Source organism: Urocampus carinirostris, chromosome 15 (genome assembly GCF_059441175.1).
Source record: "Urocampus carinirostris isolate Australia breed hairy pipefish chromosome 15, RoL_Ucar_1.0, whole genome shotgun sequence".
NCBI lineage: Eukaryota > Metazoa > Chordata > Actinopteri > Syngnathiformes > Syngnathidae > Urocampus > Urocampus carinirostris.
The window spans coordinates 4,336,275-4,356,434 of NC_142363.1; the positions used below are offsets into that span (position 1 = coordinate 4,336,275).

The 20,160-nt window shown below is 39.1% G+C and overlaps 1 protein-coding gene across 3 annotated transcripts in view; it reads left to right on the top strand.

The window, feature by feature from the left end:
• Positions 1–20,160, top strand: part of LOC148351362 (leucine-rich repeat and fibronectin type-III domain-containing protein 2) — a 266,639-nt gene that overhangs the window by 193,256 nt on the left and 53,223 nt on the right. The gene's annotated exons all lie outside the window — the stretch shown is intronic.

Genomic DNA, 20,160 nt, shown 5'->3' on the forward strand with positions numbered 1-20,160 from the left:
TGGCGCATACGTGTGATTGTGATGCTACATGTGACAGCAAGAATGATTTAGTTGTCATCGTCCTCTCAACAAGAACACATCTATTTCCATCCCAAAAATACAATTTACAACAGATGACATTGTGCCGAGAATTGGCTTTTCAAAAACATTTGTATTCTAAGGTGGACTAACGGTATTTGTTTCTTACTGTGCTGAAGTCTGGCTATAATACAGATGCCCTTCTAGGACAATACGTTAGTCGATGTTTTTGTCAACATTATTCATATCATTTAAAACCGGGGAAACATAGGAGGATGGTGGGTGCGTTATTTAATATTTACTATATACTTACTTATATACTTACCATGCACTTCCCATATTATTTTCACCTGAAAACCATGCAAAGCTCTTCACACTCCAAATAAAACATCATGGAAATGTATCTATCAAACATGTTACAGTTCTTTTTTTAATCAACCGAGGCATTGTCCATTTGATCTGTCTGCCCTTTCATCCTCAAGGAAAGATGACAAGCAAATGCAATTTAGTCAGTTTCCGCAGCAAGAACAGAAAAATATGACTTATCGCATATGTGTTGCAATCTGGCATTATTATCCACAGTATAGTTCATTGTTGGACTGCCAAAAGTGCTCCGAAGCTGTCTTCAATAAATTAGAGCTTACATCACATTTTGCCCGATGTAGCCCTCATTCTTCTTTTCCTTTGGCACAGTATTAAATATGTTGTCATCTTCGAAACTGCTATCTGATTCTGTGATTTTTACCATTTTGAACGGTCAAAGGATCTGAAAATCGTGACCTAGAGTAGAGCTGAAAACTGTGCAGGGATAAAACGGCTTCAGATGTGCAGGGAACAGCGCAATTGGCTGTCTGTAGCCAATGGCATTGGCGACAAGTTCGTTATGCTAATGGAGCTAAATGCGCGCTGGGATTGATGTTCCATGTTATTTCAGCAATCATACCGTGCTGTGGCCTCTCTTTACTGAATTTGTGCTGTGCTCATGCACAAATCGATTGGGCTGAAACTTCCTCTTAAATCCTGACTCTAGCAGCAAGCTTGTTCGACGCTCAAGGCCCTTATGTGTTAAATGTTTTAAAAATCAAGGGTAATAATTTAGTCCTCCCTGCATTGTGTACGTTCTCTTTAATTTGACCCACAAATTTAACAAAAGGCCCCAAACCGTAAACAAGACATAAAATTGGTTGGTTGTCTGAGGCCGTTATGAAAGGCATTGATTTTGGTTTCTGTTTTTGACTTTGAGTCGATTATATTTTCTGTTTATCTTTTTAGCAATGGTCTGGTCCATGTTGAGTCCAAGCACTCATCTGGGAACAGGATATACAAATATGCTAACAAATCTAAACTTCAAAAGAAAATACCGTTAGTAGGGGAAGGAGGATTGATTCAAATATCGATAGAATCGATACAAAGCAAGCACTTGGAATAGAATAATTTGTTAATCTTGAGTTAAATGATTCACTCTTTCAACCAATTTCTCAAAAGCAAGGATTCTCTACGCAGATATTATCGATGCACATACAACTGAGAACACCGTCTAAGCACTACCTTATGCATTTTTTGTGTATACTGACATTCAATGTAATCAGTAGTAAGCAAGTACTCGCATCGGAATTATATTATTGTCCTGATATTGATACTACTCTCCTCCAACAATTTTTTCAACGTGACAACTCTATGTGCAGAGAGTATGATGCACTTATAACTTAAACCAGCTTCCAAGCACTACCTTATGCATATTTTTGTCTATTATCCTGACATTCTCTTACTCATTGCATGTTTATCCTGGAGTGCCAAATCTAATCATGATGTAAACAATCTTCACTACATTGTTATCAATGACAAGTGATAAAAGTCAATTGTACTTCTACTGTTATTTCAAAATAATTTTACAATCGAAGGTATTTTAGTCGTCTTGTTGACATTGTTATGCAATCTTTTTATTTTCGTGGCACTGATCTATTCTTGGTTTGACTTTATCTACTTTTGTTCTAAAAAATTATAAGAGAAATGCATATAAATATCTCATCTCATTAGCCATACCGCTTATCCTCATTAGGGTCGCGGGGGGGCTGGAGCCCATCCCAGCCATCTCCGGGCAGTGGGCAGGGGACACCCTGAACTGGTTGCCAGCCAATCACAGGGCACACAGGGACAGACAACTCATTCGCTCATTCACACCTAGGGACAATTTGGACCTGCCGATTTACCTGAAATGCATGTTTTTGGAACGTGGGAGGAAACCGGAGTGCCCGGAGAACGCAAGCACGGGGAGAACATACAAACTCCGCACAGGAAGTCTGGAGCTGGATTTGAACCCACGACAGGTTCCCATGACATGAATTGTGCCGCACAAGCGCTAACCACTGCGCCACCGTGCTGCCGCATATAAATATTTGTATTGTAAATTTGCATTGGAGTTATACAAGGAAATTATTATTATTATTATTATTATTATTTAATAAAATAAAAAAAAATCACCTAAAATTGTTGTGCCTTGTATATAATAATTATATACTGACTGCTGGTGGAGGGGGTAGGGGTATATCAATTCTTCAATGACCATTGCATTTCCAAGTAAAAAGTGTCGGATCCATATCGATCGATGCTACCCTGTATTTCCATAATTTGGATCAAAAATTCTCAGTATCGCCTAACAATTATTGAAAGTATAGTTTAAATAAATAGCACGTCTTGTTTTAGATCTTTTCTCTGTGTCGAGTCTGTAATACTGTAACAAAAAAGGATCCATTTACTGTAACTGTGGTTTTGTTTTGTCTCAAAATTGCTTTTTGCGCAGTAAACTAACAAAAGTCCCCAATAGCCAAGTTTTCTTTGTAATGTCTTGTGAAATTTTTGCTGTAGCGGTAAGCCTTATTTTTTTTTTTTTTTACAGCAGCGCAGACTAAAGTTGAAAACTTTTCTCATTATTTCATGCTGCTCTTACCCCCAAAAAGTTTTATTTTTCTAGCATTAATTCAAACGCACCACCCAAAGCCCTTAGTTTGCAATTGGTGTGACCGTAGCGGCGTGAGTAAAACAATAATAACCCTAAAAATAATGGAATTTATTTTTCTTTCGGTGTACCGAATGACCCCCAGCCCGATTTTTGGGATATTGTGATACACTATCTTAATTGTGATATTCAGTTTAGCTAACTGAATTTGTACAACTGAGGATCACTTTTTCTTAATTGGTCTTACATTGATTGACAATAGCTAAACATGATTTTGATTTGTGTTTTGGATCAATTGAATTCACTCCAATGTAATGCCAAGTTTATTATCAGTTCATTATTAATGTGGAAAATATTTATTTAATTCAGACTATACTTTAAAAATTAAGGAACTAAGGAATTTGATAGGGCAGCACGGCGGCGCAGTCCATGTCATGGGAACCTGTCGTGGGTTCAAATCCAGCTCCAGACTTCCTGTGCGGAGTTTCTATGTTCTCCCCGTGCTTGCGTGGGTTTCCTCCGGGCACTCCGGTTTCCTCCCACATTCCAAAAACATGCATTTCAGGTGAATTGGCCGGTCTAAATTGTCCCTAGGTGTGAATGAGCGTGTGAGTTGTCTGTCCCCGTGTGCCCTGCGATTGGCTGGCAACCAGTTCAGGGTGTCCCCTGCCCACTGCCTGGAGATGGCTGGAATGGGCTCCAGCCCCCCGCGACCCTAATGAGGATAAGCGGTACGGCTAGTGAGATGAGATGAGAGGAATTTGATTGTGTTAAATGTATTTACTTTATTTCCTGTGTGCATTAAAATAATTATATTAAATTAAAATAGACCATTTCTGATTTTTCTTAACATTAAATACAACGTGATTTGCCTGTTGAGTAGATTTCAAGAAAATAGCAAAACATCAGACAAAGTAAGGACTTCAAAACTGTAATTGACCCTCAGTGTTTTTGTTTTTCTTATAAGTATTTTGCCATGGCAAAGCCCCACAACCCACTGAAAGTGGATTGAGAAACACTGTTTTAGAGCATCTGAAATCAGATAATGGCAAAGTGTAGCCCGAAGTTGAAAACTTTATTTTATGATTCTCATCCCTTCAAAAACATTAATTTATCTTCTAACGAGCATAAAACCATGACGGGAAGGCATTATATTGAGTTTTAAACAATGCACACCATCTTATTGCACTCATATTACTTTAATCTTACAGCCGAATGAAATTTTGCCAGCACAGTATTTTTTTCTCCATATATATTTAAAACAGTGTTATTAAGCTTGTAAGCTACACACTGTGTAAAACAATTACTTAAAACAAGTGCGGAAGATGTGACAAAGAAATAATGTGTTTCATTTTGTTCTTAGCAAGCTATATATCCATATCTGCACCGCTTACCCTCAGTAGGGTCGCGGCGCTGCTGGACCCCATCCCTACTATCTTCGGGCAGTGGGCAGGGGACACAATTTACCTGACATGCATGTTTTTGGAATGTGGGTAAAACCGGAGTGCCTGGAGGAAACCCACGCAAGCACGGGAAAAACATGCAAACTCCGCACAGGAAGGGTGGTAGCTGATTTGAACCCATGACCTCAAAACTGTGCCACGCACGTGCTAACCACTTCCCCGCCGTGCTGCCCGAGCGCCAAAAAAAGAAAAAAAAGAAAATAAATATATATATATAAATTTATGTAAATATGTTTATATATGTTTTATGGAAATACACAGGATATTTAGTTATAACACACAATTAACACACAATTACGTGGGATAGGATCAAATAAGCATATGCTTCTTCCTATTCCTTTTCGGACATGTTACGTTCATTGTTTTGGTTTGGTTCTTTTTTTATTTTATTATGTTTGAAATGAAGTTTCATTCATTAATTTATTCATCCATTCATCCATTCACTCACACACACACACATATATATATATCATCTCATCTCATTAGCCGTACCGCTTATCCTCATTAGGGTTGCGGGAGGGCTGGAGCCCATCCCAGCCATCTCCGGGCAGTGGGCAGGGGACACCCTGAACTGGTTGCCAGCCAATCGCAGGGCACACAGGGACAGACAACTAATTCGCTAATTCACACCTAGGGACAATTTGGACCGGCTAATTCACCTGAAATGCATGTCTTTGGAATGTGGGAGGAAACCGGAGTGCCCGGAGGAAACCCACGCAAGCACGGGGAGAACATACAAACTCCGCACAGGAAGTCTGGAGCTGGATTTGAACCCACGACAGGTTCCCATGACATGAACTGTGCCGCACAAGCGCTAACCACTGTGCCGCCGTGCTGCCGAAATATATATATATATATATATATATATATATATATATATATATATATATATATATATATATATATATATATATATATATATATATATATATATATATATATATATATATATATATATATATATATATATATATATATATATATATATATATATATATCATTGAAATCATTCCAGCTAGGGGTTTAGGTATTTCTTTAATTGTGCCGGTCGCCGGACAAATACGTGTTTGTACAATGTCCCAGTCATCCATTTCAAAATGTAAACATCACAATCAGACTGAAACAAGATACCTGAAAACTATAAAGCCAGGGTAGCTCACCAATAAGTTCCCTGGTAGACAACTTATTATAACATTCTTTGCAAAAATGGTCTCTTTACATCCAAGAAAGTCCAGTGAATTCAACCATTTAAAACATATACTCCAAAACACACAATAATGCCAACAGATGAAAAAAAATCTGCCTAAAAGCACTTCTGAATCATATGAAGTTTTTTTAATCCATTCGTTTCACCTGATAATTTTATTTTACAAATAAACAGACTCGTAAAATTATTGTCAGTATTGTATTTAGCCTCTGAACTTTTGATTGACTCCACTCAGGTGTGCACAGTCATTGACTCCTGGGAAGAGAGGTCCGACATGTATTATATCTTTCAAAATGTCAAAAAATTGGCACCAAAAATACTATTTTTGTGTAAAGTGTAAATATGTCATCTACAAATGGCCACTCTTTAAAACGCCTAGAGCTACCCTGAGAAAAAAAGGGTAAAGTACTTTGTTTTTTAGATTGTAATCAAATTTGACAAGAATCTTGGTAAGGATGCTTTATCATTTTAGCATTCAATTTTTGTAGTAGTATTGGTCAGAATATTTGTGTAATTAACCATTTCCTGTCTAATTTTGAATTTCAAATGTATTTACTCACTCACTCACTCACTCACTCACTCACTCACTCACTCACTTAATTACTTAGTTCCATACTCACATAATCACTTATTCACTTCGGAATTTTAGCTAGCAGGGAGAACAGGAGAAAACTTTGTAAACAACCCTCAAAATGCAAGATCGAAATTTGTTCTAAAGGTCCTACCCTGAGCCCCTTCTCATTTTAAAAATATGCCAGGTTGCATAAAGCAAGCCTACTCAAAAGGGCTGTGAGGATCAAAGAACAGCTACATCATTTGCCAATAGTGATGGCGAGGTAAACAGTGCATCATAGTCAAAATAACGAAAAACCCTGGCATTTCAGTATACAGATTCTCCTTTGCAGGTGTCCAATATTTGAAACAGGAACAAGCATATCAACCTTATAGTTCACCCAATTCTGTTCATTTGTAATTGTTTCTGTGCTGCATTTGGAGTTGAATGAAAAAAGAGAAAAATAATCCAAAGGAAAGAAAAACTTTGCTTTGGGGCCACTTTTGCAACAAAACAGCTCATCTGTTATGATGTTCTTTAAAAAAATAACCCTTCATCATCACAATTGGATGTGAGTGGGAGTTACTTACAAGCACAGTTCACTTCACTAAGTTCGTCTTTATTTTTCAAACAGCTTCAATGTTTCACCATTAAACTCTGTACAACATGCCACATTGCATCCTCTAGTTGGTGTTCACTCTTCTTGTAAATGTCAAGGTTGACAACAAAGACTTAAAAAAAGAAAAAAATCTGTAAAATGTTTTTTTTTTAATTGTCCGTTTCACTAGTTTCTCTTTGATAGCTTTGCAATCCGTGTTGCATTCATGGAAAACTCTACAGATTAACTGTAAATTGATTAAATGTTTTCTACCTTAAATATCCCACCAACCTTTATCTTAAATAGTTATAATTTTAGCATGCTACATTTTAGAATGCTATATAATCAAAATTTCAGGTTGATGGTTGTGTGTTTATTAATATATACACCAAAGAACAAACAAGTAGTTTGTCTATTTCTATGAAACAACGCAATTCTTGCAGGGTTTGGTAGCTGACTGCAGCAGGACAGAGTCTTTTGGTAGTTCAGTATGATAGTGTGGAAGAGAAGGAAGCTCAATGTAAATGCAGCGAAGAGTAAGGTAAAAGGGTGTTCAAGAGGTGGTGAGGTACGTGGATTAAAGATTTTGTAGAATGGTGTAAATTTGCAGGAGGTAGATGGTTTTAAGTAGTTGGGCTGGTATGTGGCAGCAGTTGGTGGTTCATAGGAGAATGTGAAGATGTGTGTGGGTGAAGGGTGCAAGGAATGGGTGTGCTGAACGTATTGTTCAAATGTATAGATCTGCGAACAGATGCAAAGGGGGCGGCAGTAGCTCAGGAGGTAGAGCGATCGTTTTGGGATTAAGGGATCCCAGTTCGAATCCCGGCTTGTCCGTGTTACATGTCGAAGTGTCCTTGGGTAAGACATTGAACCCCCAATTTCCCCCAATAAGCAGGTTAGCGCCTTACATGGCTGCACAGATCACGGCCGCTATTGGGAAATGTGAAGCACAATGTAAAGCGCTTTGGGAAGTCATTGACTTGAAAAGCGCTATATAAATGCAGATCATTTTAATTCATTTCATTTCAAAGCAAGTATCGAATTAAGGTGTGGCACCACCAGCATTGATGTATAGCTCAGAGGCGTAGGTTTGAGAGTAGAATATAATAGAATATACTTTTATTGTCATTGTTAAAAAATGGGTTGAACATTTTGTGACAACAAAATTCGGTGTGGCACTCCAGTCTCACATTTAACAGTGAGGATAAAGGAAAACAAAGAAGATAAAGGAACAAAGAAGATAAAGGTTATAATTTACACAATATTTACACAAGAATTGTGGGCATGTAGGATGTTACATACAGTTTTGGGATTGTATTAGTGCAATATGCGTGCAAAACTAGTCAACATTGTGCAAAAATAGTCAACATCGTGCAAAGTGAGCATAGGCATGAAATACAATTTTACATGTATGAGGTAGTGTGTTTGCAAGAGTTTCAGTTATTTGTGCGGTGTGTGTTAAGGGTGGTAATGGCTCTCTGGAAGAAACTGTCTCTGAGTCTGTTTGTTTTTGTTTTGTGTGACATGTAGCGCCTGCCGGAAGGCAGCAGGTCAGAGAGGTGGTGGCCGGGGTGAGAAAAGTCCTTGATGATGTTTTCTGCTCTGCTGAGGTAGCAATAGCAGGCAATGTCCTCCAGACTGGGTAGAGAGCAACCAACGATTCTCTGGGCTGTGTTGATGACCCTCTGAAGTGTTTTCCTGTCTGCTGTGGTGCACCCAGCATGGCACACTGTAATGCAGTATGCTAGAATGCTCTCCACTGTGGCTTTGTAAAAGGACACCAGCATCTGCTGTTTCAGATGATTTTTCCTGAGCAATCTCAGGAAATGGAGTCGCTGCTGGCCCTTCCCTACCACCGCTCTGGTGTTTGCAGACCAGGACTCCACCTCATCCCTGTACGCCGCCTCGTCCCCTTCAGAGATGAGGCCGACCAAGGTGGTATTGTCGGCGTACTCTAACAATTGTGTTTGTGAGGTGGGTCGGTGAGCATTCGGGGGTGTAGATGGTGAAAAGCAGGGGGCTCAGTACACAACCTTGGGGGGAGCCAGTGCTCAGTGTTAGGGTGGGAGAGAGTTGTAGAGTTTCACGGACTGGAGTAGATTAGCGTAATAGGTTCAATGTCTTCGAAATAAGATGTTTACGTGGTAAGTGTGGAGTGACACTACTGGATAGGTTAAGGATTACCCTCAGTAGGGTCGCGGTGCAGGTTAGGAGAACTGGTGTGTTGAGAGAGCTTGCTGAGAGGTTTGATGAATATGTTCTGAGATGGATTGGACATATGGAAAAAAATTGAATGAAGGCCGCACAACTAAAAGATTATGTAGTGCAGAAATGGCGGGAAATAGAATGAGAAGAAGGCCTACATATGGTTGGATGTATTGGGTGAAACCTGCCCTGGATGTTAGTTTGGTTAATTTAATGGAGGCAAGAGTGCTAGGGATAGATGTGAATGTCAAAGGATAGTTAAGAATGACTAATATCGGCGGAGATTAACCAGAATCTGCTGTTGGGCCTCTCTGCTGATGAAGGTTTGAATGGCAATGCAACTCACCCCTTGTGCCTGGGGCTTAATGTTCGGTGTCAGGTTGGGAAGTGCGAAGGGAATGAATATTTGGTGAATGTGTGTTCTTGACTGTAGCCACCTCCCGCTAGGGTTATGTGGCTTTGGTATATAGATAGAATATATTTTTATATTTAAACATGATCTAATTTTTGGGAGTTATTTAAAATTGAATAATCAAAATATTACATATTACATATGAAATATTATTAAATATTATTTTTTATTTATATTTCTAAAACTATTCAGACCGACCGCAGTAGCTCAGGAGGTAAAGCAGTCGTCTTGGGACTAAGAGGTCGCAGGTTCGATTTCCGACTGCTCTAGGTAAAATATTGAAGTGTCTGTGGGCAAAACACTGAACCCCTAATGCCCCCAATTAGCAGGTAGGAAGGAGCCTTGCATGGCTGACGTCGCTATCCGTGTGTGAGTGTGTGTGTGAATGGGTAAGTTTTCTCATTTCTTATTTCTTTAATTTGACCCGGACAATTCATAATATTTAATATTTTGGTAGGTTGCTGCAGGTGTTGTTTTAAACAAAGTCACCCACCTTTTGGTGTGGTTTAAAACAAAATGACTATGTATTTACTAAATGCATAGTTGATTAAGTCTAAAGCATCTATAAAGCATAGGGCCAAGTTTAACTTGAGTAAACATCAAAAATAGGGAGAGAAGACATCGATGGATTTTTACTTGGAGTGATGACAGCGGTGGAAGTGGTGGATAAGAAGGAACTGTGCACAATAAAAAGTAGACTAAATAATGGACAGCCTTTGCAACCTCTTAACTTAGCAGCAGCACAGAAGCCAATAAACATACAACAAATAACTTACTTAACACATAGTTAATAAATACATTCTAGAGGGTTGTTTTGTATTATAGTTTTCAATCTCCGAGTTTGTTATATTCGGTTTTCAATATTAAACACTTGTAAAGGGCCTTGCATTGGATGTCAGCTTGTTTTGTTGCACACTGTTGTTTGTTGTTTTGACTATTATGCACTCTTTGCACGTCACTATCGGCCAATCAGGTTCTGTCCTTTGATTTTGACACCCACTAGGGTGGATCTGATTTTGTAACATAGACTCAATAAAAAAAAGGGCTCGAGGGAGGGCCTTTGGAACTGATTGGATTTCCTATCTAGAGTTTGGGCTCTCTCCGGTTCTACTTGTAAAATCCATTGATATATTTTATTTTTAATTTAGATGTCTACTAAACTGTAAACGTCACACAATCCATTTTTGTGGGCTTTGTTTGCGAAACACAATGTCTAATCTTGACACGAATTGGGGTATTTTTCACCCAAATGTATTTAAGGTGTGCGCACAAAAATTTGAAAAAAAAGAGATGCAGACGTTCAGTGGGTCCTAGCTTCCCTATTGAAATAGTACAAGAAAGTAAATTAATGGTTGTGATTAAAAAAAACATTTCTCCCCAGACATTTAATTTTATGAGAAATATTAATTTAGTTTTGGTCTTAAAAATCACTTTAATTGATAACAGAATAGGATAAAGTGGTCAAAATGGCATCCCACACCTTTTGTCAAAAGTTACACCTGTAGACGTGTGGACCAAGTATTGGAATATTGAATTTTTGGAAGTACAGTGCTTTAGCAATGGTCTTTTGAAATTCTCACCTTGTCAAAAGAAGTAATGAGCAACCAGCGAGGATCAATACATGCATCTCAGGAGCAGGCAGTCTTGTGACTTTGACAGTGCACACACTTCCCCTCACACGCGAATTCGACCATTTTTAATTACTTGTTTCTGCGGTTTCGCAGCCCTCCTACCAATGCAGACAATACGTATGATGTGCCAAGTAAAGCCACATTTATCTAACCTTATATTTTTCTGAAAGTATTATGAATATTTTTTTGATTATAATTTTAATCAGTTCCTCAGTGTGTTAATATCTTTAGATAGATAGATAGATAGATAGATAGATAGATAGATACTTTATTCATCCCCGAAGGGAAATTCACATTTCCAGCAGCATCCCTGAGCTGAGAACAATACAATAATAAAGCAAAAAGAATACAATATACAAATACCCAGTGTGACGTGCAAATGCCCACTGTAGCGTGTTATATAGAATAACTAAATAGTGCTACACAGAATACATATTGCAATAAAATTCGGTAATATGCAATGTAGGTGGTGTGGTTTACTGTGGTCTTTTACTCTGCCGGGTAGAGTTAAAGAGCCTCATGGCATGAGGAAGAAAAGATCTCTTCAGTCTGTCCGTAGTACAAGACAGTGACAGCAGTCTGTCGCTGAAACTGCTCTTCTGTCTGGAGATAATGCTGTGTAGTGGATGCGATGGATTGTCCATGATTGACCGCAGCTTTTCCAGTGCCCGTCTCTCAGCTACTGTTGTTAGGCTGTCCAGCACTTTGCCCACAACAGAGCTCGCTTTCCTAGCCAGTTTATTGAGACGGGAGGCATCCTTCTTCTTGACGCTGCCTCCCCAACACGCTGTCGCATAGAAGAGGGCGCTTGCCACTACTGTCTCATAGATCATTTTCAGGAGCTTTTTGCAGATTTTGAAGGAGGCCAGCCTTCTGAGGAAGTAAAGTCGGCTTTGCCCTTTCCTACATAGAGCTTCTGTGTTGGCAGTCCAGTCCAGTTTGTTGTCCAGCTGCAAACCCAAGTATTTGTAGGTCTGGACAAATTCTACACATTCTCCTTTGATGGTTACAGGAACCGGGTGAGTCCTGGTTCTCCTGAAGTCCACCACCATCTCCCTGGTCTTGGTGGTGTTCAGGTGCAGGTGGTTTGCGTCGCTCCATCGGACAAAGTCCTGAATCAATTTCCTGTACTCCTCCTCCTGCCCATTTCTGATACATTCCACGATCGCAGTGTCGTCGGCAAACTTTTGCACATGGCAGGACTCAGAGTTGTACTTAAAGTCCGATGTATATAGAGTGAATAGGAACAGAGAGAGCACGGTCCCCTGCGGAGATCCTGTGCTGCTAACCACAGTGTCCGATGTACAGCCCAGCGCCAGCTCCTGTCACGGTTGCCTCGGCGTCCAATTGGCCCCGCCCATGAACACCAGCTAAAACTCGTTGACAGATTGCTCCCTGACTACTCAAACGCTGTCCTGTGAGTCGCCTCTTGTCGGAGTGTCTGCGAAACTCTGTTTTGACATGTCAAGCACTGAGAATCTCAGTTTTTCCTGTGTTTTAGCTCTTGTTTTGCCAAGCCCTGTGAATCTCCATTTTTTTCCCTGTGTTTTTGCTCCTGTTTTGCTTTCGCCACGATCTGTTTGATTTTGACCACTTCCGCGTTCCGAGCAATCTACTCCCGCGACCAACGATCCTCGGATCGAGTGTGCACTCCTTTCTCTTCTCCCCAATAAACTGTGAGTAACGTTACACGAGAGGGTTCTGCTTCTTGTTTCCTGCCCTGGTCCTGACATTCAGTGTGAGAAATCACCCTCAATTGGCAGAAATGGCTTTGATTAGATCTTTGTCCACACATCCAGGGAGCTCTCACTTCCTAGTGTTGCTTCCTGTATCCAGTGATTGAAGTGCGTGTGCAGCCCTGTATGTCAAAGAGGTAGTGAAACCGTGTCTGAGAGAAGCTAATATATGGATAAGTACAGATGGAGCTTTTTTCCTTTCAAAAAAAAGTCCCTTCATCATAACAGGGGCAGAGCGGAATGACGTTTTTTGCACATTGGTGTCCAAAAATTGTGTGATCACGTCACCGGAAACACCGGGCACTGAAAGGTTCCTGCAAAGTTCATGCATTCTTCCTACATAAATTCAGTGTTCTTGAATAAAGTATTATTTAGCAAGCAAAGTACTTATATTGGAGTTATCACCAAAGTGGGAGTTCCTCTTACGATCATTTCACAAGAAGCTTTTTTTCCCTGACGTTTTCTTGGAAACGAGAATGTTTAAGAAACTTAGCAATATTTCACTGTTTACTAAACAATGGTAAAAGCTTGAAACTTTTTTCCCTAAATAAGAATGGGGGTTGAAGCTTTTTTTTAAATATATATATTATGTGTATACAGCTATTGAACTCAAGGCCTTCAAAAATGGCACTGGCACCAGCTCTTCCCATTTAAGGGTTTAGGTTTGTTCAGTTTCTTTAATTTCTTAAATCAATTGTATTCGAATAATTCAAATACATTTACATAGACAAATTATTTAGGTTAAAAAAAACTAACCCTATCTTGTCTTGTGCAAAATATGAGGCTTAGTTTGAAGTTACTGTAAAAGAGAGCATTTTTTTCAAGTTTACTTTCCTCAGCTTGTCGCTGTTATTTTAAAAATACTCATCGCCATTTTTGTTCATGTTTTTTAATTAAATAAAATTATAAATATAACAATATATTGAAAAAATATTAAAATGGCCATAGGGATGAAGCTGCATCTTTTTGAAAAAGCAGCGACAAGTCGCCTGCAAAAGAACCTATTAAGTGTTGTTTGATTTGTCTGACAGATATGCTGTTTGACCTCCGAGACAACACAACAAAATGGACCAAACATATTTAACAACTTCAGAAGAAAAATAAACCCACTGATGAAGCATTCAATCTGAAATACAGACTATTGTACAAAACGTTCTCTTTGTGCCTCGAACAGAATCAATATTTTTCTGTTTAAAAATCAAATAGAGTGCTCAGCATCAGGACTTTTACTTCTACCTATGGCAGGGGTGTCTTCAGAAAGCGGGTCAGATTTGGTAAGCTGAAAATGCGTGAGGGCCAACTATTCTGCATGGCATTCTGTGAACAGTCTTTAATAAATTCACCCTTCTGAAATGTTTGCATTGTTTGACAATCAGTGTCACACCCTCATTGCTCTCCTTTGCAGTATTTTCATTTGACTAGCTGGGTCTAAGAAAAACGCTGCTGTGCCTTTAAAACAACTTACTGTTGCTTTACCTTTTCACAGTGTTTCTTTCCAGTTAACTTTTCGTAGTCAGAATATTTCATCTGGCAGTACCGCTTGATATTGTGTTGTTTGAAAACAGCCACAGTATCTTGGCAAATTAGGCAAACACAGTTGTTTTGGATTTCAGTGAAAAAAAATACTCCAATTTCCACTTTTTTATCACATTCATCTAGGTGGGTTAAAATTCTGGGTAGAGTTTTTGTTTTTGTTTTTCTTCCGTACATATGATTATTATTTCTTTGACAGAGGCCGTGGGCCACTAAAAAAATTATCATGGGCTTTAACTGGCCTGGACTTTGGACATAGCTGACCTAAGGAGTTTACACTGTAATGATATGCACAGAACCAACAAATTATTTATATAGAATTCTTCACGTGGCATCGTGCTCACATATAGGAACATTCTTAAGGACATTTACATCTTTCTGATTTCTAATAATTAGTGTTCCTTTAATGCATCGCCTACACAGATCAAGAAAAGGCTGAAGCCAGCGTTTCAATACAAATCCCATTGCGCATAACAAAAGGTAATCTTATTACTGTGACTGGAATATTGACTGAATAAATTGTTTTGCACAATTGGAGTGCAACACAAAGGGAGCTTAACTGTTTCCTGTTTTGCTCTTTGGTTTGCTAAAATAGTAAACAAATAATTGTTTTGTTGCTTTGTTAAACACAAAAATATTTTTTGTAGACCAGGAGTTTCAAACTCAATTGAGTTGGGGGCCACTGAGGCTATGGTTCAGTCGAGGTTTGGCTAAGTGGAGTTTTCCACAAAAACAGCGCTGATAAAAATATTCCGTTGTTCTTAAAGGGACAGTGATTGAAATGTGTTTACTAGATGTTGCTGTAATGTGTAGTGCAAACAAAAATGAGTCCAAGGAAGTGTACAAACTACAGAGACTGAAAGTAAGAAAAAAGCATCATTTTTATTCCAGTTTTTACCCAGCCGTTCTAAAAAATGAAGACAAAAAGAAGGAAAACATTTTTTTAATGAATAAAATAATAGGGAAGAAGAAATGAGAAGAACAGACAAAAAGGAAAACGGGAATAAAAAGAAAAGTAGGGATAAAGAAACCAAAGAAAGGAAAATGGATAGAAAGAAGGAATCATTCAATTATCAAGTGGCGAGTTTGACATTCTTGGTGTAGACATTTTAGACTAAGCCTGAAAATGCTTATTAGAAATGTTGGATGCCAGGACAAAATTTGATTTTAGGTTTACGTGACCTGGACATTTCTACTAAGCATTAGTAATTGTAAAAAATAAGTATCCAATACATCAACTATGTTAAAGTCGAGGCCTGTGGGCCTGATCCGGTCCGTGAGAAGGTTTTCTACGACCACTGAGATGAAATGATGAAATGATCTGAAATGATCTGCATTTATATAGCGCTTTTCAAGTCAATGACTTCCCAAAGCGCTTTACAGTGTGCTTCACATTTCCCAATAGCGGCCGTGATCTGTGCAGCCATGTAAGGCGCTAACCTGCTTATTGGGGGTATTGGGGGTTCAGTGTCTTACCCAAGGACACTTCGGCATGTAACACGGACAAGCCGGGATTCGAACTGGGATCCCTTAATCCTAAAACGATCGCTCTACCTCCTGAGCTACTGCCGCCCCAGAGATGATTTTGATTCACTTTTGTCAAAAAAAGTGTCAAACGCATGTCTTGCGGGCATAATGTGGCCTGCCACATCACATGATATGGCTTGCCAGAGCCTAAAACTAGTATCTTAAGATAAAAGGGTCAAAAGAGTGCTTTGACCAAAAACTACATTTCCCACAATGGCCGTCAACTCCGATAATCACAAGCCCATAATATTCCTTCGTTGATTTTTTTGTGTGTTTGTGTTCACCTTCTCTCTAAGAAAACATTCTGTTTAAGGCAAGAAGTAGGATTTGGGTTTTTTTTTACATATCAGAAATGCTTATTGTAAAAAACAAAATAAGAGAAAAAAAAAACTTCAAGAATGAAAACAATGTTTAAGATTATTTTAGAAGCCTGTTAGCTTAGCTCATATGTGCTCTTGGTGTTTCCCGCACACACTCATGAGGAAAACTTTCTTAAATTTAGCTTTCCAAGCTACTCTACACTTACTCAAAAGTAAAATACAAATACATATAAATACAAATTAAATGAAAAGATTTTGCTAACCCCCTTTTTTCAGGTGGGTCACATCAGTTTTGTTGTAATAAAAGCCTCAGACTTGCGCTTGTTTTTACCGGTCCTGTCTCGTGACCCGGATATTGGTTCAAACACATCATAAATTGGCTGGTGTTTGCTCAGCAGAAGTTCATTTCATTGCTTGTCTGCATTAAAAGCTTGGGTCTTTTCTCCAAATCAGCAATGTTGCAGACTGTTGACAAAAAGAACATGATTTACCTCCTTTGTGTAAAAATATGAAAGCCTCCACACGCAGCCAATGACTGCCTGTAGGGTTTCGCACAAAATATGTACTTTGCCACAGGGCCTGTTCTGTACGTTGGGTTGTAGAAGAAGCTTGTTACTCACAAGCAATTTACATCATTCCTTCCGCTGTCGCCATGACGTAGGGAACCATCACAAAATCATTTTTTTTACACTGTAACATTCAGAGGTGCGTAGAGTAGACAAATATGTTACTCAAGTAAAACTACTGTTACTTCAGAATGTTATTACTCAAGTAAAATCAAAAAGTAGTTTTCCAAATATTTACTTGAGTCAAAGTTAAAAAGTAATTGGTGAAAAAACGACTCTATTACTTAGATTAACTGTAGCAATGTCTCATAATTTGTTTTGTATTTTTAAACAACCATTCAATCAGACCATCAAATCTTTAAAGTCCATCCAATCAACAATAAATTACATTTTATTTAAAAATAAATCAAATATAATCAAGGTAAATTCAAGTATTTTATTAAACAATAAGTAGCCCATTTAAAGACCAAGTATTCTCTTTAACAGGCTCTACAGGCAGAAGAACGAGCTATCTCATGAACTCGTATCAACTGTGAGTGTCTTTGGGGAAAAAAAGTGAAAAAAAAGAAGAATAAAGGGAGGGGAAAGAAGAGTTCCATAAATTACAAATATTTATGCTCAAAAGAATTAATAATGTAGAATAAATCATTATTCTACTTAACTATAAGGCCCCATGTATTTTTTCACTTTACCACAATATGTCTTTGTGTTGTGTAACTTATTCAAACTTTGAACTTTTTTATACTAAGCATATTTAATGTCAATTTCAAGCAACTCAGAATCTCTGAGAAATAAGAAAATTGTCCCTAGGTGTGAATTAAGCGAGTGGGTTGTCTGTCTCTGTGTGCCCTGTGACTGACTGGCATCCAGTTCAGGTTTTCCACTGCCCGGAAATAGCTGTGATGGGCTCCGGCAACGACGTGACCCTACTGAGAATGGGAGGTGCAGATGGATGGATAGTTTTATTATTACTTTGACAGTCACATGAACAATTTAGTTGTTAAAAGTGCACCTTATGCTTATCCAGCTACATGAATGAAGTAGTATACTCTCTGTATTCATTTGATTTATTAGATTTTTCAAGCAGCCTTCAAAATACAGCTGCAATCAGTTCTCTCTCAGGGCTCTTATGATCACGTGACTTCGTAACTTTGTCAGGAAAATACCCACCCTACTAAGTTTTATTTTCCATTTTGTTAAATCCTCGCCTTTTTCCGATAAAAGAAACAGGGTTACATTTTCTCGATGCCCCTTGGAAGGGGAAGGCTCTCCTGAACAATTGGTCCAGAGTGCACTGTTTTACTTTATTTTATAATTTTGCTTAACTGAACTGCTCTCTTCCACCTTATTATACTCGTTCTGGTTCTGGAAGTTGAAAACCCAGTGAGACGGGACTGTATACGCCAACAAGTGGTGACCCCCGGCGTTATTAAAACATATTTACCATTGTATATCGTAAGTATCGTAAGTAATGTGTGAATGTTGGGAAAAGTAAGGTGATGAAGTGTTCACGTGATGGAGTGGGGATGGCGTTAGAAATAAGGTTGCTTGGACAGGTGCTGGAAGAAGTTGAAAGCTTTAGGTACTTGGGGAGTGATGTGGCTGCAGTTGGTGGAATGGAGTGCGAGGCATTGCACATTGTGAATCAAGGAAGCAAGGTTTTGGGTGCTCTGAGGAGAATGATGAGCAACAAGAGTATGGATGTTAAGAGGGGACTGTATGAGAGTGTAATTGTGCCAACTGTGTTGTATGGTGCAGAGACTTGGAGCCTGAACGCAGATTTAAGAAGGAGACTAAATATTTTTGAAATGAAGTTTTTGAGGAGTATGTTAGGAGTGACAAGATTGGATGAATTGAGAAATGAAATTGTGACGGACAGAACTGGAGTAGTAGCGGAACTGAGCAAGCGTGTGGATAAGAGAGTACTCGGTAGGTTTGGACACATGGAGAGGATGGATGAGGAGCGAATGTTGAAGAGGATCTACAGAGCAGAAGTAAATGGAAGGAGACAAAGAGGAAGGCCACAATAGACGGGGATGGATGGTGTTATGAGTGCACTGCAGGAAAGAGGTCTAAATATAGTGGAAGCTATAGCTCTTGTTGGTGATAGGAATGAGTGGAGAGGTGTTGTAAAGGGATAGTGGGATGTTTAGACGTTTCTAAGGGATGGGAAAGACGCCTGTATGATGCGTTAGGTGTAAACCAGTGAAAGCTGTCGGGCCCTGCTGTTGGACAGAAGAGTGTGTTGTGTCACCCTGACCCGAGTGACATGGCCGCTTTCTTGTGTCCCGTTTCAACTAAACGGACGAAAGCATGACCAACTTGGGTGCCAAGGTACTTAATTTGTTTGAGTGTTTGGGCATTTGGGTGGGCCATGGTCCAAAATGTTTGGTGTGTGTTTTTTGCTACTTTTCCCCTTTATTAATTTTCTTTGTTATTGTATGTGTCTGTCTTACTGTCGGTCACCCCTCTCGAGGGATATGACCAGGGTAGATAGATAGATAGATAGATAGATAGATAGATAGATAGATAGATAGATAGATAGATAGATAGATAGATAGATAGATAGATAGATAGATAGATAGATAGATAGATAGATAGATAGATAGATAGATAGATAGATAGATAGATAGATAGATAGATAGATAGATAGATAGATAGATAGATAGATAGATAGATAGATAGATAGATAGATAGATAGATAGATAGATAGATAGATAGATAGATAGATAGATAGATAGATAGATAGATAGATAGATATTAGTACTTAGCATTATTATTGTTGCATGTTGGGCAATGCGAAAGTCCGGCTCCATCTCTGAAGGGTGGGATGACGTTTCACTTTGAAAAACAATGGCAACCAGATGATGAAGGTGCTTTATAAGAGTCAGATCAGTACGCTTCTCCTTATACTGGTAAATATGGAAACTAGTACTACCTGTTTCATGTGGGTGAGCAACCCCCTACCTAAATAAACAGCCTGGAGAGGGATGGGCACCGCCAGGGGTTACCTGCCCAAGACCAACCACAGGAAGCGGTGCCCCTACGATCCTGTAAGTTAAGAAATCCGTGAACCGCGTGATGCACTAAACAAAATAAAAGTCAACAACACAGAATCCATGTGGGGAAAAATGCATATCGACCAATCACGAGAGAAAAAAAGCGTCTTGAAGGAAACCAGCTGTTGATTGGTAGGAAGGGGACTCCCATAATTCACTTCCAAAAGCCAGCTCATTGATCCACTTTGGCTCGGCCTCCCTTCTGCTTCCATCAGACTTCCTCTGCAGCGCGATTCATTTTTCCTCCTGGGCTGCAACTCTCGTCAGACCGCATTTTTTTCTCTCTCTGCCTCTTCCCCAACATGACTCCATGTTGCGCTGCCCCTTCAGGCTATGTGTGGGATGGTGTTGTAGGCTGGCAGGCTCTGATAAGAGG